General features: G+C 43.9%; 1 protein-coding gene across 2 annotated transcripts in view; it reads left to right on the top strand.

Moving 5' to 3' along the window:
• Window positions 1-23,279, top strand: part of UBE2V2 (ubiquitin conjugating enzyme E2 V2) — a 54,206-nt gene that overhangs the window by 7,971 nt on the left and 22,956 nt on the right. Inside the window, exon 1 of one of the 2 annotated variants that reach the window (XM_058444117.1) lies at window positions 19,391-19,409. The exons of the other annotated variant lie outside the window; for it this stretch is intronic. The gene's annotated coding sequence lies outside the window, so the exon portion shown is untranslated. Of the gene's footprint in view, window positions 1-19,390; window positions 19,410-23,279 lie in introns of those variants that run through there. 2 annotated transcript variants of the gene reach the window in all.

Here is a 23,279-nt window from a genome sequence, read left to right as displayed (position 1 = left end):
TTTTTGAGGAACCTCCATACTCTTCTTTCTCCATATGGTTGTACTAATTCACATTGCACCTACAGTGTGCTTAGATTATCCTTTATCACCACATACTCACCAACACTTGTTATCTTTCATCTTTTTTTTTTTTTTTTTTGAGACGGAGTTTGGCTCTTGTTGCCCAGGCTGGAGTGCAGTGGCATGATCTCGGCTCATTGCAACCTCCGCCTCCTGGGTTCAAGCAATTCTCCTGCCTCAGCCTTCTGAGTAGCTGGGATTACAGCCATGCACCACCACGCCCGGCTGATTTTGTATTCTTAGTAGAGATGGGGTTTCTCCATGTTGGTGAGGATGCTCTTGAACTCCCAACCTCAGGTGATGTGCCCGCCTTGGCCTCCCAAAGTACTGGGATTACAGGTGTGAGCCGCCGTGCCCAGCCCTTTTTTTTTTTTTTTAAATTGAGACAGAGTCTTGCTCTGTCGCCTAGGCTAGAGTGCAGTGGCGAGATGTCAGTTCACTGCAACCTCCACCTCCAGGTTCAAGCGATTCTCCTGTCTTAGCTTCCCGAGTAGCTGGGATTACAGGCACCCGCCACCATGCCTGGCTAATTTTCATATTGTTAGTAGAGACATGGTTTTACCATGTTGGCCAGGCTAGGCTGGTCTCGAACTCCTGATCTCAGGTGATCCACCCTCCTTGGCCTACCAAAGTGCTGAGATTACAGGCGTGAGCCACTGCGCTTGGCCTCATCTTTCATCCTTTTGATCATAGCCATTTTAGTGGGAGTGAGATGATATCTCATGGTTTTTTTTGCATTTCTTTGATGATTACTGATGCTGAGAATTTTTTTCATATACCTCTTGGCCATTTGTATGTCTTTTGAGAAATGTCTATTCATATCTTTTACCCATTTTTACATGGGGTTATTTTCTTGGTATTGAATGGAGTTCCTTATATATTTTGGTTATTAACCCCTTATCAGATGTATAGTTTACGAGTATAGTGAACCATTCTGTATGTTCTCTCTCTCTCTCTTTTTTTTTTTTGGTGGAGTTTCGCTCTTGTTGCCCAGGCTGGAGTGCAATGGCACGATCTCAGCTCACTGCAAGCTTTGCCTCCTGGGTTCAAGGGATTCTCCTGCTTCAGCCTCCTAAGTAGCTGGGATTACAGGCATGTGCCACCATGCCCTGCTAATTTTGTATTTTTAGTAGAGACGGGGTTTCTCCATGTTGGTCAGGCTGGTAATAAACTCCCGACCTCAGGTGATCTGCCTGCCTCAGCCTCCCAAAGTGCTAGGATTACAGGGGAGAGCCACTGTGCCCGCCAGTTCTCTCTTTATTGTTTCCTTTGCTGTGCAGGAGATTTTTAGTTTTATGTGATCCAAATCGTCTGTTTTTGGTTTTGTTGAGTGTGCTTTTGAGGTCATATCCTCCAAAAATCATTGCCCAGACCAATGCCATTGACTTTTCTTCCTGTTTTCTAGTAGTTTCATAGATTGCCTTTTTTTTTTTTTTTTTCCCTGAGACAGTCTTAACCTGTCACCCAGGCTGGAGTGCAGTGGCATAGTCACGGCTTGCTGCAGCCTCAACTTCCCAGGCTCTCACCTCAGCCTCCTGAGTAGCTGGGACTACAGGTGCACGCCACTACACCTGGCTAATGTTTTGTATTTTTAATAGAGACGGGGTTTCGCCACGTTGGCCAGGCTGGTCTCGAACTCCCGACCTCAGGTGATCCACATGCCTCGGCCTCCCAAAGTGCTGGGATTACAGGCATGAGCCACCATGCCCAGCCGCATGATGCCCAATTTTGCCACTTCTGTTCAACATAATACTGGAAGTCCTAGAAAGAGCAATAAGACAAGAGAAAGAAATACAAGGCATCTTAATTGGAGAAGAAGTTAAACTGTTCCTGTTTGCAGAAGACATATGATGTCAGTGTTTATTGTTATAAACTTCTGTCTTGAAACTGCTTTTGCTCTATTCCATAGGTTTTGTATGCTGTGTTTCAGTTTTCATTTGTTTCAATAAACTTCCTAATTTGTTTTTTAATGTCTTCATTGACCTATTGGTTGTTCAAGAGCATGTGTTTAACTTCCATGTTTTTGTGAATTTTCTGAAGATCCTCCTGTTAATGATTTCTAGTTTTATACCATTGTGGTCAGAAAAGATATTTGATATGATTTTCATCTTCTTAAATTTGTTAAGACTTATTTTGTGGCTTGACATATGATCTATCCTTGAGAATGTTCCATGTGCAGCTTAAAATAATGTATTATGCCACTGTTGGATGGTATTTTCTGTATATGTCTGTTAGGTCCATTTGTTCTATAGTGTAGCTTAAGTCTCATGTTTCCTTGTTGACTTTCTGTCTGCATGATCTGTGCATTGCTAATTGTGAGGTGTGAAAATCTCTTACTATTACTGTATTACAGCCTATCTTACCTTTCAGATCTATTAATATTTGCTTTATATATTTAGGTGCTTTGATGTTGGGTGCATATATATTTACAATTGTTCTCTTGCTAAATGGACTGCTTTATTATTACATAATGAGCTTCTTTATCTTTTTTTACAGTTTTTGATTTAAAAATCTGTTTTATTGGGGGCCAGGCATGGTGGCTCATGCCTGTAATCCCAGCACTTTGGGTGGCCAAGGCGGGCGGATCTCTTGAGATCAGGAGTTCAAGACCAACCTGGCCAACATGGCGAAATCCCATCTCTATTAAAAATACAAAAATTGAGGCCAGGCGCGGTGGCTCACGCTTGTAATCCCAGCACTTTGGGAGGCCGAGGTGGGCGGATCACGAGGTCGGGAGATCGAGACCACGGTGAAACCCCGTCTCTACTAAAAATACAAAAAAAAAAATTAGCCGGGCGTGGTGGCGGGCGCCTGTAGTCCCAGCTACTCGGAGAGGCTGAGGCAGGAGAATGGCGTGAACCCGGGAGCCGGAGCTTGCAGTGAGCCGAGATTGCGCCACTGCACTCCAGCCTGGGCGACAGAGTGAGACTCCGTCTCAAAAAAAAAAAAAAAAAATACAAAAATTGGACTGGGAGCGGTGGCTCACACCTGTAATCCCAGTACTTTGGGAGGCCTAGACAGGTGGAGCACGAGGTTGGGAGTTCAAGACCAGCCTGGCCAAAATGGTGAAACCCTATCTCTACTAAAAATACAAAAATTAGTCAGGTGTGGTGGCAGACGCCTGTGACCCCAGCTACTTGGGAGGCTGAGGCAGAGAATTGCTTGAACCTGGGAGGCAGAGGTTGCAGTGAGCCGAGATCACGCCACTGCACTCCAGCCTGGGTGACAGAGCAAGACTCCTGCTCAAAACAAAACAAACACAAATTGGGCATGGTGGTGGGCTCCTGTAGTCCCAGCTACTCGGGAGGCTGAGGCAGGAGAATGGCTTGAACCCAGGAGTCAGAGATTGCAGTGAGCCTTGATTGCGCCACTGCCCTCCAGCCTGGGCAACAGAGCGAGACTCTGTCTCAAAAAAACGGCAGGGCATGGTGGCTTATGCCTGTAATCCCAGCACTTTGGGAGGCTGAGGCTGGCGGATCACGAGGTTAGGAGTTCGAGACCAGCCTGACCAACATGGTGACACCCCGTCTCTACTAAAAATACAAAAATTAGCCGGACGTGGTGGCACATGCCTGTAATCCCAGCTACTCAGGAGGCTGAGGCAGGAGAATCATGTGAACCTGGGAGGTGGAGGTTGCAGTGAGCCAAGATTGCGCCACTGCACTTCAGCCTGGGTGACAGAGCTAGACTCCGTCTCAAAAAAATAAAAAAATAAAAAAAAAGCCATGCATGGTGGCATATGCCTGTAATTCCACTTGGGAGGCTGAGGCAGGATAATTACTTGAACTCAGGAGGTGGAGGTTACAGTGAGCCAAGATCCTGCAACTGTACTCCAACCTGGGCAACAGAGTGAGTGAGACTCTGTCTAAAAAGAAAAACAAAAATGATTTTATCTGATATAAGTGAAGCAATTCTTCGGCTTTCTCTCTCTCTGTCTCTCTCTTTTTTTTTTTTTTTTTGAGACAGGGCCTCCCTATCTAGGCTAGAGTGCAGTGGTGTGAACATGGCTCACTGCAGCCTTGAACTATTGAGATCAGTGATTTTCCTACCTCAGCCTCCTTGTAGCTGACCACAGATGCATGCCACTATGCCTTGCTACTTTTTTATATTTTTTGTGGAGATGGGGTCTCAACATGTTGCTCAGGATGCTTTCAAACTCCTGGACTCAAACAATTTTCCCTCCTTGGCCTTTCAGAGTGCTGGGATTACAGGGTCTTGTTCTCTTTTGATTTCCATTTGCATGGCATATCTTTTTCCATTCCTTCACCTTCAGTCTACATGTGTCCGTACAGGTGAGGTGAGTCTCTTGTTGGCAGCATACAGTTGGGTCTTGTTTTTTTTAACCATTCAGTCACTCTATATCTTGATTAAATAATTTAATTCATTTACGTTTAGAGTAATTATTGATAGATGAGTTAATATTGCCATCCTGTTAATTGTTTCCTATTTGTTTTGTAGCTCCTTTCTTCCTCTCCTACGGTCTTCTTTGGTGGTTGATTTTCTCTAGTAGTATGTTTTTGATTCCTCGCCTTTTTTTTTTTTTTGAGACATTGTGTTGCTCTGACATGATCATAGCTCACTATAACCTCCAACTCATGAGCTCAAGCCATCTTCTTGCCTCAGCCTTTGGAGTAGCTAGGACTATAGGTGTGTGCCACCAAACCTGGCTAATTTTATTTTCCTGTAGATATGGGGTCTTGCCATGTTGTGCAAGCTGGTTTGAACTCCTGGGCTGGAGTGATCCTCCTGCCTCAGCCTCCTGAGTAGCTAGGAATGCAGGCATGTGCCACCATGCCCAGCTAATTTTTTTTTTTTTTTTAATTTTTGTAGAGACAACATCTTGCTATATTGCCCAGGCCAGCTTTGAACTCCTGGCCTCAAGTGCTCCTCCCATCTTGGGCTCCAGAGCACTGGGGTTTCAGGCATGATCCACTCCGCTGGTTTGTTCTTGCTTTTTATTTTTTATCTATTATAGGTTTTCTTTTTTTTTTTAAGATGGATTTTCACTCTTGTTGCCCAGGCTGGAGTGCAATGGCGTGATCTCGGCTCACTGCAACCTCTGCCTCCTGGGTTCAAGCGATTCTTCTGTCTCACCCTGCCTAGTAGTTGGGCTTACAGGCGGCCACCACCACGCCCAGCTAATTTTTTGTATTTTTAGTAGAGACAGGGTTTCACTGTGTTGGCCAGGCTGGTCTCGAACTCTTTTTTTTTTTTTTTTTTTTTTGAGATGGAGTCTCGCTCTGTCACCCACACTAGAGTGCAGTGGTGCAATCTCGGCTCACTGCAAGCTCTGCCTCCCAGGTTCATGCCATTCTCCTGCCTCAGCCTCCTGAGTAGCTGGGACTACAGGTGCCCACCACCACGCCCGGCCAATTTTTTGTATTTTTAGTAGAGACGGGGTTTCACCGTGTTAGCGAGGATGGTCTCAATCTCCTGACCTCGTGATCCGCCCGCCTCGGCCTCCCAAAGTGCTGGGATTACAAGCATGAGCCACTGTACCCGGCCGGTCTTGAACTCTTGACCTCAGGTGATCCACCCACCTCATATTCCCAAAGTGCTGGGATTACAGGTGTGAGCCAATGTGCCTGGCTCTCTCTCTTTTTTTTTGAGATGGAGTTTTGCTCTGTCACCCAGGCTGGAGTGCAGTGGTGTGATCTCGGCTCACTGCAACCTCTGCCTCCCGGGTTCAAGCAATTCTCCTGCCTCAGCCTCCTGAGTAGCTGCCATTACAGGTATGTGCCACCATGTCTGGCTAATTTTTAGTAGATACCAGGTTTCACCATGTTGGTCAGGCTGATCTGGAACTCCTTACCTCAGATGATCCACCTGCCTCAGCCTCCCAAAGTGCTGGAATTGCAGGGGTGAGCCACCACGCCTGGCATATAGGTTTTTGCTTTGTGGTTACCATGAGGCTTACAGAAAAGATCTTACAGTTACAAAAGGTTATTTTAAGCTAATAACAACTTAGCTTTAATTGCCTAAAAAATCCTTTATACTTTTACCCTACTCTCCCATTTTGAATTTTTGATGTCACAGTTTGGATCTTTTTTTTTTTTTTTTGGAGACAGTGTTGTTTTTGTCACCCAGGCTGGAGTGCAATGATCTGATCTTGGCTTACTGCAACCTTCGCCTCCCGGGTTCATGTGATTCTCTTGCCTCAGCCTCCTGAGTAGCTGATTACAGGTGGCTGCCACCACGCCCCACTAACTTTTCTATTTTTAGTGGAGATGGGATTTCACCATGTTGGCTAGGCTGCTCTCGAACTCCTGACCTCAGGTAATCCACCCACCTTGGCCTCCCAAAGTGCTGGGATTACAGGCATGAACCACCGCGCCCAGCCTGCATCTTTTTATATTGCATATTCCTTTACAAATTATTGTAGTTACTTTCAATAGTTTTGTCTTTTAACCTTCCTACTAAAGATACAAGTAATTTACACTCCACCATTACAGTATTAGTGTATTCTGAAGTTGACCTTGTGTTTACTTTTCCCAGTGAGTTTTATACTTTCGGATGTTTTTGTGTTACTCATTAGTATCCTTTTCTTTCAGCTTGAAGAACTTCCTGTAGCATTTCTTGTAAGGCAGGTCTTGTGGTGATAAACTCCTTCAGCTTTTGTTTGCCTGAGAAAGTCTTTATCCTTTGTTTCTGAAGAAAAGCTTTGTCCTGGGACAGACAGCTTTGTCTAAAGGACAGTTTTTTTCCTGGTCGCATTTTTTTTTTTTTTTTTCAAAGAGAGGCGAGGTCTGTTGCCCAGACTGGTCTTGAACTCTTGGGCTTAAGCGATCTGCCTGCCTCAGCCTCCCAAAGTGCTGGGATTACAGGTGTGAGCCCAGCCCCTGCGAGCGCTTTAAATGTGTCATCTCACTCTCCACTAGCCTCTAAGGTTTCTGTTGAGAAGTCTGCTGCTAGGTATATTGGAAGTCTCTTATATGTTATTTGCTTCTTTTCTCTTGCTGCCTTGAGGATTCTCTCTTTGTCTTTGATCTTTGACACTTTGGTTATAACATGTCTTGGAGTAGTCTTATTTGGGTTGAATCTGATTGGAGACCCTTTAACCTGTAACCATATACTTATAACTTTCTCCATATTTGTACAGTTTTTTTTGCTACTTTTTCTTTAGAAATACTTTTTTTTTTTTGAGACAGTATTGCTCTATCACCAGGCTGGAGTGCAGTGGCGCGATTTTGGCTCACTGTGACCTCCACCTCCTGGGTTCAGGTGATTCTCCTGCCTCAGCCTCCTGAGTAGCTGTGACTACAGGCGCACACCACCATGCTCAGCTAATTTTTGTACTTTTAGTAGAGATGGGGTTTCACCACGTTTGCCAGACTGGTCTTGAACTCCTGACATCAGGTGATCCGCCTGCCTCAGCCTTCCAAAGTGCTGGGATCACAGGTGTGAGCCACCATGCCCAGCCTAACATAAAACTTGATGGAAGTGGATATGAGGCATGCAAACTAGAATAAACAGTAACATTCCGTGTTCAGGCTGGGCGCAGTGGCTCACGCCTATAATCCCAGCACTTTGGGAGGCCAAGGCAGGAGGATCACTTGAGGTCAGGAGTTTGAGACCAGCCTGGCCAACATGGTGATACCCCATCTCTATTAAAAATACAAAAAAAAAAAATTAGCGAGGCATGATGGTGCTTGCTTATAGCTCCAGCTACTTGGGAGGCTGAGGTGGGAGAATCACTTGAACCCAGGAGGCAGAAGTTGCATTGAGCCAAGATTGTGCCACTGTACTCCAGCTTGGGTGGCAGAGTGAGACCCTGTCTCAAAAAAACAAAAAAAATAAATATTTGAAAGTTTGTTTCAAAAGTAGTTCACTTTTTCAAAGGCTCTTTTTCAAAGAGCTGATTAAAATAAGTTTTGACATATGTAAGATGGGACGTCAGGACTGGGTTTGGGAGTGCTTTGTTCTTGTTTATAAAGTCTTAGCTGATTTGTGTGAGAGCAGATGGTATTTTCGGTAAGCTGGAACTCAGCAGCTGTTTCAAACCTTAGAGGGAGATAAATCCTTGTAGCTGTGTATAGGTACTTTTAAATAGAAATAGAAAAAACCGTTTAATAGAATATATGTTATGGATTGCCTGGACTCTAGACCAAGTTCATTTTATAGATGAGCAGTAGAAATACAGATAATGAAATGGCTTTTGCAGGATTTTTTAGCTAGATGTTGAGTCCAGAGCTGGTGTCTTGATTTAAGACTCTTGGCTGGGTATGGTAGCTCATGCCTGTAATCCCAGCACTTTGGGAGGCCAGGGCAGGTGGATCACCTGAGGTCAAGAGTTCAAGACCAGCCTGACCAACATGGAGAAACCCCGTCTGTACTGAAAATACAAAATTAGCTGGGCATGGTGGCACATGCCTGTAATCTCAGCTACTCAGGAGACTGAGGTAGGAGAATCACTTGAACCCGGGAGATGGAGGTTGTGGTGAGCCGAGATCGCGCCATTGCACACCAGCCTGGGCAACAAGAGCTAAACTCCGTCTCAAAAAAAAAAAAAAAAAAAGATTCTTAAATACTGCTTCTGTATCACACTGTATGCTATGTATGCCTTGGTTGCTTTTATTTCCTGGAAACCCAGTGATGTTATTTTACAGATAAATGCTGTTAAGGATCAAGACAAAATACTTGATAGAGTCTAAAGGCATTAATAGATTATTAAAACCCCATGTTCTTTTAAGGTGTGAAGGATTTTATTGAAATGAGTAACAAAAATTTAGAAAAAGCGATTTCAGTGGCTAAATGCTGGTCAATATTCACATAAATCTTTTTTGTAAGCATATATTTGGTATTGCAGGTAAATACATATATATTATTTGTTCCCTTAGTGATTTTTTTTTTTTTTCTTTAGAACGAGTCTTGCCCTGTTGCCCGGGCTGGAGTGCAGTGGTGCAATCTCAGCTCACTGCAACCTCCACTTCCTGGGTTCAAGTGTTTCTCCAGCTTCAGCCTCCCGAGTAGCTGGGACTACAGGCGTGTGCCACCATGCCCGGCTAACTTTTTGTATTTTTAGTGGAGACGGGGTTTCACCGTGTTAGCCAGGAGATGGTCTCGATCTCCTGACCTCATGATCTGCCTGCCTCGGCCTCCCAAAGTGCTGGGATTACAGGCGTGAGCCACCATGCCCGGCCGGTGATTCTTATAAATCTGTGATTTTCTTTTCTTTTTTTTTTTTTGAAATGGAATCTCACTCTGTCATCCAGGCTGGAGTGTAGTGGTGCGATCTCGGCTCACTGCAACTTGTGCAGGGTTCAAGCAATTCTCTTGCCTCAGCCTCCTGAGTAGCTGGGATTACAGGTGTGTGCCACCATGCGTAGCTGATTTTTTTTTTTTTTTTTTTGTATTTTAGTAGAGAAAAGGGTTTCATCGTGTTGACCAGGCTGGTCTTGAACTCCTGACATCAAGTGATCCGCCCGCCTTGGACTTCCAAAGTTTTGGGATTATAGGCGTGAGCCACCATGCCTGGCCTAAATCTGGATTTTCTTTTTTTTGTTTTCTTTTTTTCTTTTTCTTTTTTGAGATGGAGTCTTGCTCTGTTGCCGAGGCTGGAGTGCAGTGGCGTGATCTCGGCTCACTGCAAGCTCTGCCTCCCGGGTTCACGCCATTCTCCTGCCTCAGCCTTCCGAGTAGCTGGGACTACAGGTGCCCGCTACGACGACTGGCTAATTTTTTTGTATTTTTAGTAGAGTCAGGGTTTCACTGTGTTAGCCAGGATGGTCTCCTGACCTCGTGATCCGCCTGCCTTAGCCTCCCAAAGTGCTGGGATTACAGGCGTGAGCCACTGCACCCGGCTCTGGATTTTCTATCTCAGGTTTATCTAAGGGAGGGGAGGGAAAGGGAGGTTATTGGGAGTGTTGTAAATGTTTGATAGAAACTTGTCTCTGTATCGGGGTAGAATTTACAACATGATGAGTTATCCTAAACATTTCAGTATTGCAGCTGTTATTCCTAAAGTGACCCTTTAGAACATTTAGTACTGTTCCTTTCTGTTTTTTTTTTTTTTTTTTCATTTTATTCTTCCTTTTACCTACTTCCCCAAGTAGGCTGCCTCTAGATAAGACTATATATTATCAGGTAGGAAGAACTTGGTTCCAGGAGTTTTGGGACTGAGAAGATTGGACAACAGCTATGTAACCCGGGCTGCTTCTTCTCTCTAGGGCTTATGAAGTGGTTACTAAAATCTAAAGTTCTATGGAAAAGGGCCAGTTTCCTTTAGGATTTGACCACACCTTTGAGGGATGCTTCATAAGAAAGCTGAACTTCTGGTGGATGGAGATGTAAATGAATATTGAGTTTGGTTTCAGGGAGCTGTTTTTTCAAAACAGCTTTACTGAGATATAATTCATATACCATACAGTTGTCTATTTAAAGTGTACAGTTCACTGATTTCTGGCATGTTCACAGATATATGCAGCTGTGGTCATTTTAGAACATTTTTATCACCTCAGAAAGAAACCCTGTACCCTTTAGCTCTCACTGCTCTACACCTCCAAACCTCAGCCCCTGACTACTATAATCTGTCTCAGTAGATTTACCCATTCTGTACTTTCATATGTGTAGAGTCATATATTATGTGGTCTTTTGTGACTGGCTTCTTTCACTTAGCATAATGCTTTTAAGGGTCATCCGTGTTGTACCATGTTATCAGTATTTACATGTTGTTATGGCTGAAGAATATTCTACTGCATTGGATACACCACATTTTTGTTTACTCATTCATCATGTTGGTGGTGTTTTCCACCATCTGGCTATGGGGAATAAGGCTGCTGTAAACATTTATGTACACTTTTTTTTCCCCCCACTTGAGTAGATACCTAGGAGTGGAATTGCTGGGTCATGTGTTAACTATGTTTAGCTGTTTGAGGAACTGCTAGGCTGTTTTCCAAAGGGAGACTTCTTTTTTTTTCTTTTTTTTTGAGACGGAGTCCCGCCCTGCTGCCCAGGCTGGAGTGCAGTGGTGTGATCTCAGTCCACTGCAACCTCAGCCTCTTGGGCTCAAGTGATCCTCCTGCCTCAGTCTCCCATGGAGCTTGGATGACAAGCCTGCGCTACCATGCCCGTCTAATTTTTGTATTTTTAGTAGAGACTGGGTTTTGCCAAGTTGGCCAGGCTGGTCTCGATCTCTTGATCTCAAGTGATCTCCCCGCCTTGAACTCCCAAAGTGCTGGGATTACAGGCATGAGCCACCGTGCCCCGCCCCAAAAGGAGACCATTTTACATTCCTACCAGCAGTATATGAAGGTCCCAGTTTCTCCACATCCTTACCAACACTTATTGATCTGACTTTGATTCTAGCTGTTCTAGTGGGTGTTAAGTGGTATCTCATTGTGGTTTTGATTTGCATTTCCCTGATAACTAGTGATATTGAGTATCTTTTCATGTGCTTACTAGTTTTTATTTATTTATTTAATTAATTTTTTGAGACAGGTTCTTGCTCTGTTGTCCAGGCTGGAATGTAGTGGTGCAGTCTTGGCTTACTGCAGTCTTCACCTCCTATACCCAAGTGATTCTCCTGCCTCAGCCTCCTGAGTAGCTGGGACTACAGGCATGCGCCTCCATGCCTGGGTAATTTTTGTATTTTTAGTAGAGATGGTGTTTCACCATGTTGCCCAGGCTGGTCTTGAATTGCTTGGCTCAGTGATCCACCTGCCTCAGCCTCCCAGAATGGTGGCATTACAGGTGTAAGCCACTGCACCTGGCCCTTTACTGGCTATTTATATATCTTCTTTGGAGAAATGTCTATTCAGATTCTTTACTCATTTGTTTTTTTTTTTTTTTTTTTTGAGACAGAGTCTCGCTCTTGTCCAGGCTGGAGTGCAGTGGCGTGGTCTTGGCTCACTGTAACCTCTGCCTCCCGGGTTCAAGCGATTCTCCTGCCTCAACCTCACAAGTAGCTGGGATTACAGGTGCCCACCACCACGCCTGGCTAATTTTTGTATTTTTAGTAGAAATGGGGTTTCACTATGTTGGCCAGGCTGGTCTTGAACTGCTGACCTCGTGATCTGCCCGCCTTGGCCTCCCAAAGTGCTGGGATTACAGGCATGAGCCACTGTGCCCGGCCCCTTTACTCATTTTTATTTATTTATTTATTTTTGAGCTGGAGTCTTGCATTGTCATCCAGGCTGGAGTGCAGTGTCGTGATCTCGGCTCACTGCAACCTCCATCTCCCAGGTTCAAGTGATCCTCCCACTTTAGCCTCCAGAGTAGCTAGGATTACAGGTGTGTGCCACCACACCCGGCTATTTTTTTTTTTTTTTTTTTGAGACAGAGTTTCGTTCTTGTTGCCCAGGCTGGAGTGCAATGGCACGATCTTGGCTCACTGCAACCTCTGCCTCCTGAGTTCAAGCAGTTCTCCTGCCTCAGCCTCTCAAGTAGCTGGGATTACAGGCATGTGCCACCATGCCTGGCTGATTTTGTATTTTTATTAGAGATGGGGTTTCACCATGTTAGTCAGGCTAATGTCGAACTCCTGACCTCAGGTGATCTGCCCACCTCGGCCTCCCAAAGTGCTGGAATTACAGGCGTGAGCCACTGTGCCCAGACCAACAGCTAATTTTTTTGTAGTTTTAGTAGAGACGGAGTTTCACCATGTTGGCCAGGCTTGTCTCAAACTCCTGACTTCAAGTGATCTGCCTACCTCGGCCTCCCAAAGTGTTGGGATTACAGGTGTGAGCTACTGCACCCGACCCCTTTACCCATTTTTAAATTGGGCTGTTTGTCTTTTTATTGTTGAGTTATCAGAGTTCTTTATATATTCTGGATACAAGTCCTTTATCAGATGTATGGTTTGCAAGTATTTTCTTTCATTCTGTAGATTGTCTTCACTTTCTTGATGTTGTCCTTTGAAACCCAAAAGTTTAAAATTTTGATGAAGACCAATTTATTTTTTTCTACTTCATTTAAACGCAGATTCTGGCTTTTTGTATGTAGCTCATCATGTATGTAGCTGGTACTTTGTTTTAAAAACAATAATGTTTCAGGCCAGGTGCAGTAGGAGGCCAAGGTAGGCAGATCACTTGAGGTCAGGAGTTTGAGAGCAGCCTGGGCAACATACCGAGACCGTCTCTAAAAAAAAAATAAAAAAATTAGCTGGGCACAATGGTGTGTACCTGTAGTTCCAGCTCCTCAGGAGGCAAAGGCAGGAGGATCACTTGTGCCCAGGAGTTCGAGGCTGCAGTGAGACATGATTGTACCACTGCCCTCCAGCCTGGGCAACAGAGTAAGACCCTATCTCTAAAATGAACACACAAACATCAGAGAACCATGTTTCATGCAGGATATGGTCAGAAACTAAAATATAAATGAATAAAAACAACCTGATGAAGTACTGTGAGTTCTAGTTGATGCTCTGGTTGTGATTACTGTATGACAGAAGGGCAGGAGTCTGAGCTCACCTTGCCAGGTGAGGTTTAATCTCAGTAAAAAAAGTTCGATAGCCAGACACCACGCATACTGTAAACAGTTTTATTCTTTGGAAGTAGTATAATTATGCCAGAGGCTTTTCAATTTATGGATTGGAATGTTCTTGAAAAGTACAGACAGTGCATTGCTTGGTGTACTGCTCTTCATGCCTTTGTCGTCTGCTACCTAAATTATTGATTGTTGTTTACTAAACAGTACTGATGTAAACGGTTATGTCCTCAGAGGAAATACTTATGTTATTGAGAAGTCTTTAATTTTCTCAAGTTTTTACCTCATAAACAGTGATTTGGAGAGATATCTGTTTATTTTGCTTAATATGGCTTTCTGACTGTGGAAGCCAGCTACAGCTTCCTGGACTCACAGGTGAGCAGTTATGCCCATTTAATAGTCTCTGTCAGAAGACCTCACATCTTTTAAAGTGCATGCCATCCTAATTTTACTTAGAAATTAAAACTAGAGAGGAACCAGAATATATTAGCTTACTTAACTTTCTTCCGCTCCCTAGTGTATTCTAAAAGGAGTCTCCCTTGATAGTTCTGCAATAAACATTCTTAGCTACCTTACTGGAGAATGTGAAGTAACTGCTACATTCGTTGGCTTATCTCATTGGGATATCTGTAGTGTATCCAGGTGAAATCTTCTGCAGTAACTTACTGCATTATATTTGGATGTATTCACTTACATGGTTGTCTTCCCCACTAGATAGTAATGTCCTGGGGAAAGGATACTGTGTTCAGTATCAGCAACATCTGCTGTCAGTTTATACATATTGAGAGAAAGATTAAAAGCAAACATTTGCCATAAATTCACCAGGTGTTTATCTAGTGCCTGTTGTGTCATCATTTTCTGTGGTACAGTTTCTTTCTATGTCAGGGATTAAATAATGAAAAAATAAATGACTCAGGTAAAACCTAGCTTTTCAGGCTGGGCGCGGTGGCTCACGCTTCTAATCCTAGCATGTTGGGAGGCCCAGGCGGGCAGATCACTTGAGCCCAGGAGTTCGAGACCAGCCTGGGCAACATGGCGAAACCCCATCTCTACTAAAAATAGAAAAATTAGCTGGATGTAGTGGCATGCGCCTGTGGTGCCAGCTACTTGTGGGGCTGAGGTGGGAGAATTGCTTAAGCCCAGGAGGTGGAGGTTGCAGTGAGCCGAGATCGTGCACTCCAGCTTGGGCGACAGAGCGAGACCCTGTCTCAAAAACAAAAAACAAAATCTGGCTGGGCATGGTGGCTCACTCCTGTAATCCCAGCACTTTGGGAGGCTGAGGTGGGTGGATCACTTGAAGTCAGGAGTTTGAGACCAGCTTGGCCAACATGGTGAAACCCCGTCTCTACTAAAAATACAAAAATTAGCCAGGAGTAGTGGTACAGGCCTGTAGTCCCAGCTATTTGGGAGGCTGAGGCGGGAGAATCTCTTGAACCTAGGAAGTGGAGGTTGCAGTGAGCTGAGATTGTGCCATTGCCCTCCAGCCTGGGCCACAGAGCGAGACTCTGCCTCAAAAAAAAAAAAAAACAAAAAAAAAACAAAAAAAAACCCAAAAACACAAAAACAAAAGTTAGCCAGGTGTGGTGGCAGGCACCTGTAATGCCAGCTACTTGGGAGGCTGAGCCAGGAGAAGCACTTGAACCCGGGAGGCAGAGGTTGCACTGAGCTGAGATGGTGCCACTGCACTCCAGCCTGGGTGACAGAGCAAGACTCTGTCTCAAAACAAACAAACAAAACCCTCCCCCCCGCAAAAAAAAAAAAAAAAAAAAAACCACCTTAGCCTTTCCTTTTTGTAGATTGTAATATTTCACTTTTATTTTTAGTTTGCTTTTCTGAAGTAAAACTACTAAAAGAATATTTCAGTTCATATATATTCATTAAATCTAAAATCATGAAGCCGCTTATTTTCCCCTTATCTAGCTGAGTTAGTGTCTAACAAATAGATTCTAAATAAACTCTCCATATAGGTGGTGATTTTTTGGCAGTGGCTAGGGGCAGGGTGGTTTTGGTTACAACCTAAAGAGTAACAGTAGTATGATTAATTTCTCCTGTATGTAATGTATTCTCCACACCACAGCATTGAGATACTTTGCAAATCCTCTAATCCAGAGGTTTTTCCACTTGTTTGAAAGTGTAGTACAGATGCTTCAGATGTATGAAGTTTGACTTGAATTTTTTTTTTCTTTTTTGAGACAGAGTCTTGCTCTGTCACCCAGGCTGGAGTGCGGTGATGTGATCTTGGCTCACTGCAACGTCCGCCTCCCAAGTTCAAGCGATTCTCCTGCCTCAGCCTCCTGAGTAGAGGTGTGTGCCACCACTCTCGGCTAATTTTTTGTATTTTTAGTAGAGGTGGGGGTTTCACTATGTTATCCAGGATGGTCTCAATCTCCTGACCTCATGATCCACCCGCCTTGGCCTCCCAAAGTGCTGGGATTGCAGGTGTGAGTAAATTTTGTTTTTATGAATTACATTTTTATCTGCTATATTTCATCAATTCTAAAACACATTGAAATATCCAAAGTGGATATATATGTTATAGTTTAATTGGTAGAGTTTTTAAATTTTTTAAAATTATGGTATCATGTAGTTGGTTATGCTGTCTTAGATTTGATGAAAGACAGTATTTAAAAAAACTGTTAAGATGCCCACATTGAGGTGAATATATAATAGATTTCAAATACTGGATTCTACAAACATACTGACGTGTTCTCATTTATTAACTGAATACTAAGCAATTGTGATCAATTTAAACTTAAATGTATTCTATTGAAATATATTTTTAATCTCATACAATTTTTTGAAATATTTTAGAGGCTAAAGTTGAAAATTGGTTTATCTGGTAAACCTTCATTTCAGCAAAAGAATATTACCTTCTGATTTTTTTTTGGTGAATTATGTAAATATAATTTTTAATATTAAATCTATTTGTATAAATTCACAGTGTCTGAATGATGGATGTATTTCAAATTTAAAGTTTAGAAAAAGTGTAGCTGGGCATGGGGCTCACACCTGTAATCTCAGTACTTTGGGATGCTGAGGCAGGAGGACCCATTGAGCCTGGGAGTTTGAGACCAGCCTGGGCAACCTAGCAAGACCTTGTCTCTACTAAAAATATTTAAAAAATTAGCTGCGTGTGGCAGTGCATGCCTGCAGTCCCAGCTACTCTGACATGGAAGGATCTCTTGAGCCTAGGAGTTTGAGGCTGTAGTGAGCCATGATCGCACGACTGCACTTCAGCCATGGCGACAGAGTCCCTGTCTCAAAACAAACACACAGACACACATGCACACACACCTCAGCATATGCTTTGATGTCAATAATTGTGTATTATTGACATTATTATTATTATTATTATTATTTTTTTTTTTTGAGACGGAGTCTTGCTCTGTCCCCCAGGCTGGAGTGCAGTGGCGCGATCTCAGCTCACTGCAAGCTCCGCCTCCCGGGTTCACGCCATTCTCCTGCTTCAGCCTCCCAAGTAGCTGGGACTACAGGCGCCCGCCAACAAGCCCGGCTAATTTTTTGTATTTTTAGTAGAGACGGGGTTTCACCGTGTTAGCCAGGATGGTCTCAATCTCCTGACCTCGTGATCTGCCCGCCTCGGCCTCCCAAAGTGCTGGGATTACAGGCGTGAGCCGCCACGCCCGGCTACATTATTGACATTATTAATGTCAACAAATAGTGTTCTTGAGAGCGGGGTTGTAACTGATGTTTTTGAAACAGCCAGTGGGGGTTATGGGCTCAGTTAGGATTCTGGAACAATTTTCCTGAGTGTAGAACTGTGGTGGGGCTTATGATTCATACTCATTTCTTTGCTGGATGAATGTTAAAAGCAGATAGGATGGCAGACCCACGCAGCAAGGAATTCCACTGAGGATGCCTTGAAAGGAGCAGGGGCATACCATCCAGAGCACAAGACAGAGTAAAGTTATCGCATGAAGGACTCATTTGCCTGAAAAGACTTGACTTTTCTTAGTGTCCTCAGATATTCTAACAACTTTACAAGGCAAAAAGACTCAGTGATTTTTTTTTTCTTTTTCCTTTTTTTTTTTTTCCTGAGACAGTGTCTCTCTCTGTTGCCCAGGCTGGAGTGCAGTGGTGTGATGTCAGCTCACTGCAACCTCTGCCTCCCAGGTTCAAGCGATTCTCCTGCCTCTGCCACCTGAGTAACTGGGATTATAGGCTTTCACCACCACGCTGGCTAATTTTTGTATTTTTAGTAGAGATGGCGTTTCACCATGTTGGTCAGGCTGGTCTTGAACACCTGGACCCAAGTGATCCTCCTGCCTTGGCCTCCCAAAGTGCTGGGACTACAGGCATGAGCCACCACACCTGGCTCATTTCTTGTTTTTTTTTTTTTAAATAAAATTTATTGTGTGTATTTAAGGTATATATATCATGTTATGAGATATATAGTAAAATGTTTACTATAGTGAGTCAAATTAACACATTCATCATCTTACAGTTGCCTGTTTTTCCTCCCTGTAGCAAGAGCAAAAATCGTGACTATAGCAAACTCTTATTAAAAGTCCTTATGGCTGGGTGCAGGCTCATATGTATAATCCTAGCACTTTGGGAGGCCGAGGCAGGCTGATCACTTGAGCCCAGGAGTTCGAGACTAGCCTGGGCAACGTGGCAAAACCCCGTCTCTACAAAAAAATACAAAAATTACCTTGCATGTTGGCATGCGACTATAGTCCCAGCTACTTGGGAGGCTAAGGTGGGAGGGTTGCTTGAGCCCAGGTGGATGAGGCTGCAGTGAGCTTTGATTAAGCCACTGTGCTCTAGCCTAGGCAATAGAGGGAGACCCTGTTGCAAAGAAGAAGAAGAAAGTCCTCATGCTGTTCATTAGATCTGCAGACTTGTCATCCTACGTACCTGCTACTTTGTATCCCTTGATCTACAGCTCCCTATTTCCTTTCCAGCTCCAACCTTGGTAACCACTGTTTTTATTCTGTCTTAATATTTGACCTCTGTTTTCTTTTCCCTTTTTTTTTTTTTTTTTTTGAGACGGAGTCTCGCACTGTCACTGGGCTGGAGTGCAGTGGTGCCATCTTGGCTCACTGCAACCTCCACCTCCTGGGTTAAAGCGATTCTCCTGCCTCAGCCTCCCGAGTAGCTGGGATTACAGGTTCCCGCCACCACGACGCCCGGCTAATTTTTTTGTGTTTTTAGTAGAGATGGGGTTTCACTATGTTGGCCAGGCTGGTCTTGAACTCCTCTGACCTTGTGATCCCCCTGCCTCGGCCTCCCAAAGTGCTGGGATTACAGGCGTGAGCCACCGCACTCGCCCTGTTTTCTTTTTTTTAAAGATTCCTCACTCCCAGTGAATTTAAAAAGTTAATTGTAGTTTGTCTTTGGATCCATACTGATGTATACATGAGAGTTTTTTTATAATTATAATCAAAATATATGTGTTGCTATTAGGTCTCCCCCACCCACCTTTTTTTTTTAACTTATACACAATTAATATAATTCATGTAGTTTAAAATGACTTTATATAATATTTTAAATTATGTGACATAGTTTGCCTGAATGTATACCAATTGGCTTCTTAAGATTTTGCACTGCCAAGTAAACGTTTTTGTTCAGATTGCTTTTCCAACCCCCCTCCCTTCATTTATTTATTGCTGTGTAACAAATTACATCAAAACTTTGTGGCTTCAAACAATGATTGATTTTTTTCTCATAATATGGGAGTTGACTGGGTGGTTCTTCTGCTGGTTTCACTTAGAGTCGCTCATGTGGTTGCATCAGCTGGTGAAGGGATAGGCTTGTTGCCCAGGACGCCTTGCTCCCCCTCCCTGCAGCCTCTCCAGGTGGCCAGTTAGGACTTCCTCACATCCCGGTGATGTCAGGGTGTTCAGAATTCTTACATGATGGTTGGCTTCCAAAAGAATGAAAGCAGAAGTTAGCATTCCTCTTACAAGGTGAGTGCCAGAACTGGCCTTAGCATTGCTGCTTCCCTATTTATTCTTTTTTTTTTTTTTTTTTTTGGAGGCAGAGTCTCACTCTGTCGCCCAGGCTGTGGCGCAGTGGCACAATCTCGGCTCACTGCTACTTCTGCCTCCCGGGTTCAAGCGATTCTCATGTCTCAGCCTTCAGAGTAGCTGGAACTACAGGTGTGCACCACCATGCCCAGCTAATTTTTTTTTGTATTTTTAGTAGAGATGGGGTTTCACCATGTTGGACAGGCTGGTCACAGACTCCTAACCTGAGGTGATCTACCCACCTCAGCCTCCCAAAGTGCTGGGATTACAGGCATGAGCCACCTCGCCCTGCCACTGCTTCCCTATTCTATTGATAAAACAGGTAGGAAGGCTTGCGCAGCTTCAAGGGGAGGAGGGGTGCGCCTGGGCCTGGAGGGGGAGGATGGCTCACAGCACTCTGCAGGCATTCTGCACCCTGGTTTTTTGTCCTGAGGGGAAATTTCACAAAGTAGCATTTAAGTCAAATCATAATACATATTTTAAAATTATTGTTTTTCATATATATATATATATATATATATATATATGTTTTTTTTTTTTTTTTTTGAGACTGGGCCCGGGTTCAAGTGATTCTCCTGTCTCGACCTCCGCAGGAGCTGGAATTACAGGTGCATGCCACTACGCCAGAGCTACTCAGGAGGCTGAGGCGGGAGAATCACTTAAACTCATGAGGCGGAGGTTGCAGTGAGCTGAGATCATGCTACTGCACTGTAGCTTGGGTGACAGAGTGAGACTCCGTCTCAAAAAAAAAAACAAATTGAAAGTTGTATACCTTGCAATTATTACTTTTCTCCCTTTGCCTTTAATTTTTTTTTTTTTTTTTTTCCGAGACCGAGTCTCACTCTGTCACCCAGGCTAGAGTGCAGTGGCGTGAACAAACATGGCTCACTGCAGCCTCTACCTCCCAGGCTCAAGTGATCCTTCCACGTTAGCCTCCGGAGCAGCTCGGACTACAGCTGTGCACCACCATGCCTGGCTAATTTTTGCATTTTTTGTAGAGATGGGGTTTTGCATGTTGCTTAGGCTTGTCTTGAACTCCTGGGCTTAAGCGATCCTCCCACCTTGGTCTCCCAAAGTGTTAAGATTACAGGTGTGAGCCACCACACCTGGCCAATTGAAAAAAAAGATTTCTTAGGATAGGGTCATGTCTGATGTTCTTAAGTAGTGCTCCAGATGAAATGAAGGAATATTAAAGGAGGAGGAAAATCAGACTTCACCTATTAGTGGGAGGAATAGCAAAGAATTTGTTGTCCATCTTTAATTTGGTATAGAGTGTAATGATTCTTGACTCAAAAAAATATATATATATTTTTTGAGACAGAGTCTCACTCTGTCGCTGAGGCAGGAGTGCAGTGGTGCGATCTTGGCTCACTGCAACCTCTGCTACCCAGGTTCAAGTGATTCTCCTGCCTCAGCCTCCCGAGTAGCTGGGATTACAGGCGCGCATCACCATGCCTGGCTAATTTTTTGTATCTTTAGGCTAGAGATGGAGTTTCATCGTCTTGTCCAGGCTGCTCTTGAAATCCTGACCTCGTGATCCACCCGCCTTGGCCTCCCAAAGTGCTGGAATTACAGGCATGAGCCACTGCCCGGCCGACTCAAAAATATTTTTTCAATTGATGTTGATACATAATATTTTACATATTTTGTGGGGGTACATGTGATGTTTCATTGTGTGCATAGAATGTATAGATCAAATCTCAGGGTATTTGTGGTATCCAGATTCTTGACTCATGACAGATAGTTAATATATATGAGTTGGCCAGGCGCGGTGGCTCACGCCTGTAATCCCAGCACTTTGGGAGGCCGAGGCGGACAGATCACGAGGTCAGGAGTTTGAGACCAGCCTGGCCAACATGGCAAAACCCTGTCTCTACTAAAAATACAAAAATTAGCCAGGCATCGTGGCAGGCACCTGTAATCCCAGCTACTCGGGAGGCTGAGGCAGGAGAATCACTTGAACCCTGGAGGTGAAGGTTGCAGTGAGCCGAGATTGTGCCATTGCACTCTGTCCTGGGCGACAAGAGCAAGACTCCATCTCAAAAAAAAAATATATATATATATAGGTTATGAAGTTTTAGGAAGTGACATTTTGGGCATCACAGGGATAGGTTGTTTCCTTTAGAATCAGTCTGTGAAAGGGTAAGGCTTTAGAAATAATGTGTTTCAGCAGGGATTCTGACTAGGGATAGAGGTTGGGGATGGAAGCAAAGTGATAGGATTTCTCCTTTCTTTCGCCTCTTCTCCCCAGGGCAGTGGGTTGCCTTCCTGTGCTAGGCTCTTGTGTGTTGGTCATTGAGATATGTTGGGGTAGACAAAAAGTTGTGTGTACATCACTGATGCAGTTTAGTCGAAGTATGCAAAGTATAAAAAGAAAACACTTTGCTCAGTCATCTGGCTAGGTTCTTAGTAGAGCAAAACTCTCACTTTCTGATGTTATCTCCTTCTTAGGCTTCTCCTTCTCTAATCGTGGTTTCTGTGTCTTAATGCCCTGCTGAACTTTAAGCTCCACAAGAGCAGGACTTTGACTATCACAGCTAGATCAGGGGCCTAGCCACAATTCTCTGGCTCACAGTAGACATTTGGTGCTGTTAAAATGGAAATAAATAAATAAAACCAAAGAATTACAATAGTAAAATCAACCACAACTTTCTCAGTCAACTGAGTGCTTAACACTTCTTCCCTGATCATCCTGTTTCTTGGTCTTTTATAACAGCTGATACTTTTCTCCTCCTCTTACCTCCCAATCCATTCATTCCCACGTTGCAGCAAAGTGAAGTTTATGCTTGAAACCCCTCCCTGAATCCTCATTGCTGCAGATAAAGGCTGAATTGCTAAGGGTGCCCTTCCAGGCCATTTCTGACTCTTTGCTCTCATACTCAGTTGCAGTCCCCAAACATTGCCCAGCATTCTCTCTCTTTTGTAATGTCCTCCCCACGCCTTTTTTGGCTCCACCCGCCCAATCCTCCCTTTTCTTTTTAAATAAAATATTTCAAACACCAGAAAAATATGTGAATACACATGTACCCACCCTCGCTATTCACATTCTAATAAATTCTTGCTTCAGATTGTTTTTTGGAAACAGAACATTTCTAGTACATTTAAAGTCCTATTTTCACTTCTAAGTCCTAGGCCACTTTCTCTTTGCCCAGAGGTCATCAATATCCTGATTTTTACTATTTGTATTTATTTATTTATTTTGAGAGAGAGTCGGACTCTGTTACCCACAATGGAGTGTAGTGGCGTGATCTTGGCTTACTACAACCTCTGCTCCCTGTTCAAGTGATCCTCCCGCCTTAGCCTCCTGAGTAGCTGGGACTACAGGTGTCCACCACCATGCCCAGCTAATTTGTTTTTTTTTTTCTTTTGAGATGGAGTCTCGCTCTGTCTCCCAGGCTGGAGTGCAGTGGTGCAGTCTTGGCTCACTACAACCTCCACCTCCTGGATTCAGGTGATTCTCCTGCCTCAGCCTCCCAGGTAGCTGGGACTACAGGCGCACGCCACCATGCCTGGCTAATTCTTTTGTGTTTTTAGTAGAGATGGGGTTTCACCATGTTGGCCAGGCTGGTCTTGAACTCCTGACCTCAAATGATCCACCTGCCTCAGCCTCTCAAAGTGCTGGGATTATAGGCGTGAGCTACCATGTCCAGCCACCCAGTGAGTTTTTTGTATTTTTAGTAGAGACAGGGTTTCACTGTGTTGACCAGGTTGGTGTCAAACTCAAGTGATTTGCCCATCTCAGTCTCCCAAAGTGTTGGGATTATAGGCATGAGCCACCACACCTGGCCCAATAATCCTGATTTTTTTTTT

Source organism: Hylobates moloch, unplaced genomic scaffold, assembly GCF_009828535.3.
Source record: "Hylobates moloch isolate HMO894 unplaced genomic scaffold, HMol_V3 SCAFFOLD_9, whole genome shotgun sequence".
NCBI lineage: Eukaryota > Metazoa > Chordata > Mammalia > Primates > Hylobatidae > Hylobates > Hylobates moloch.
This window is presented reverse-complemented; position numbering and strand designations above follow the sequence as displayed.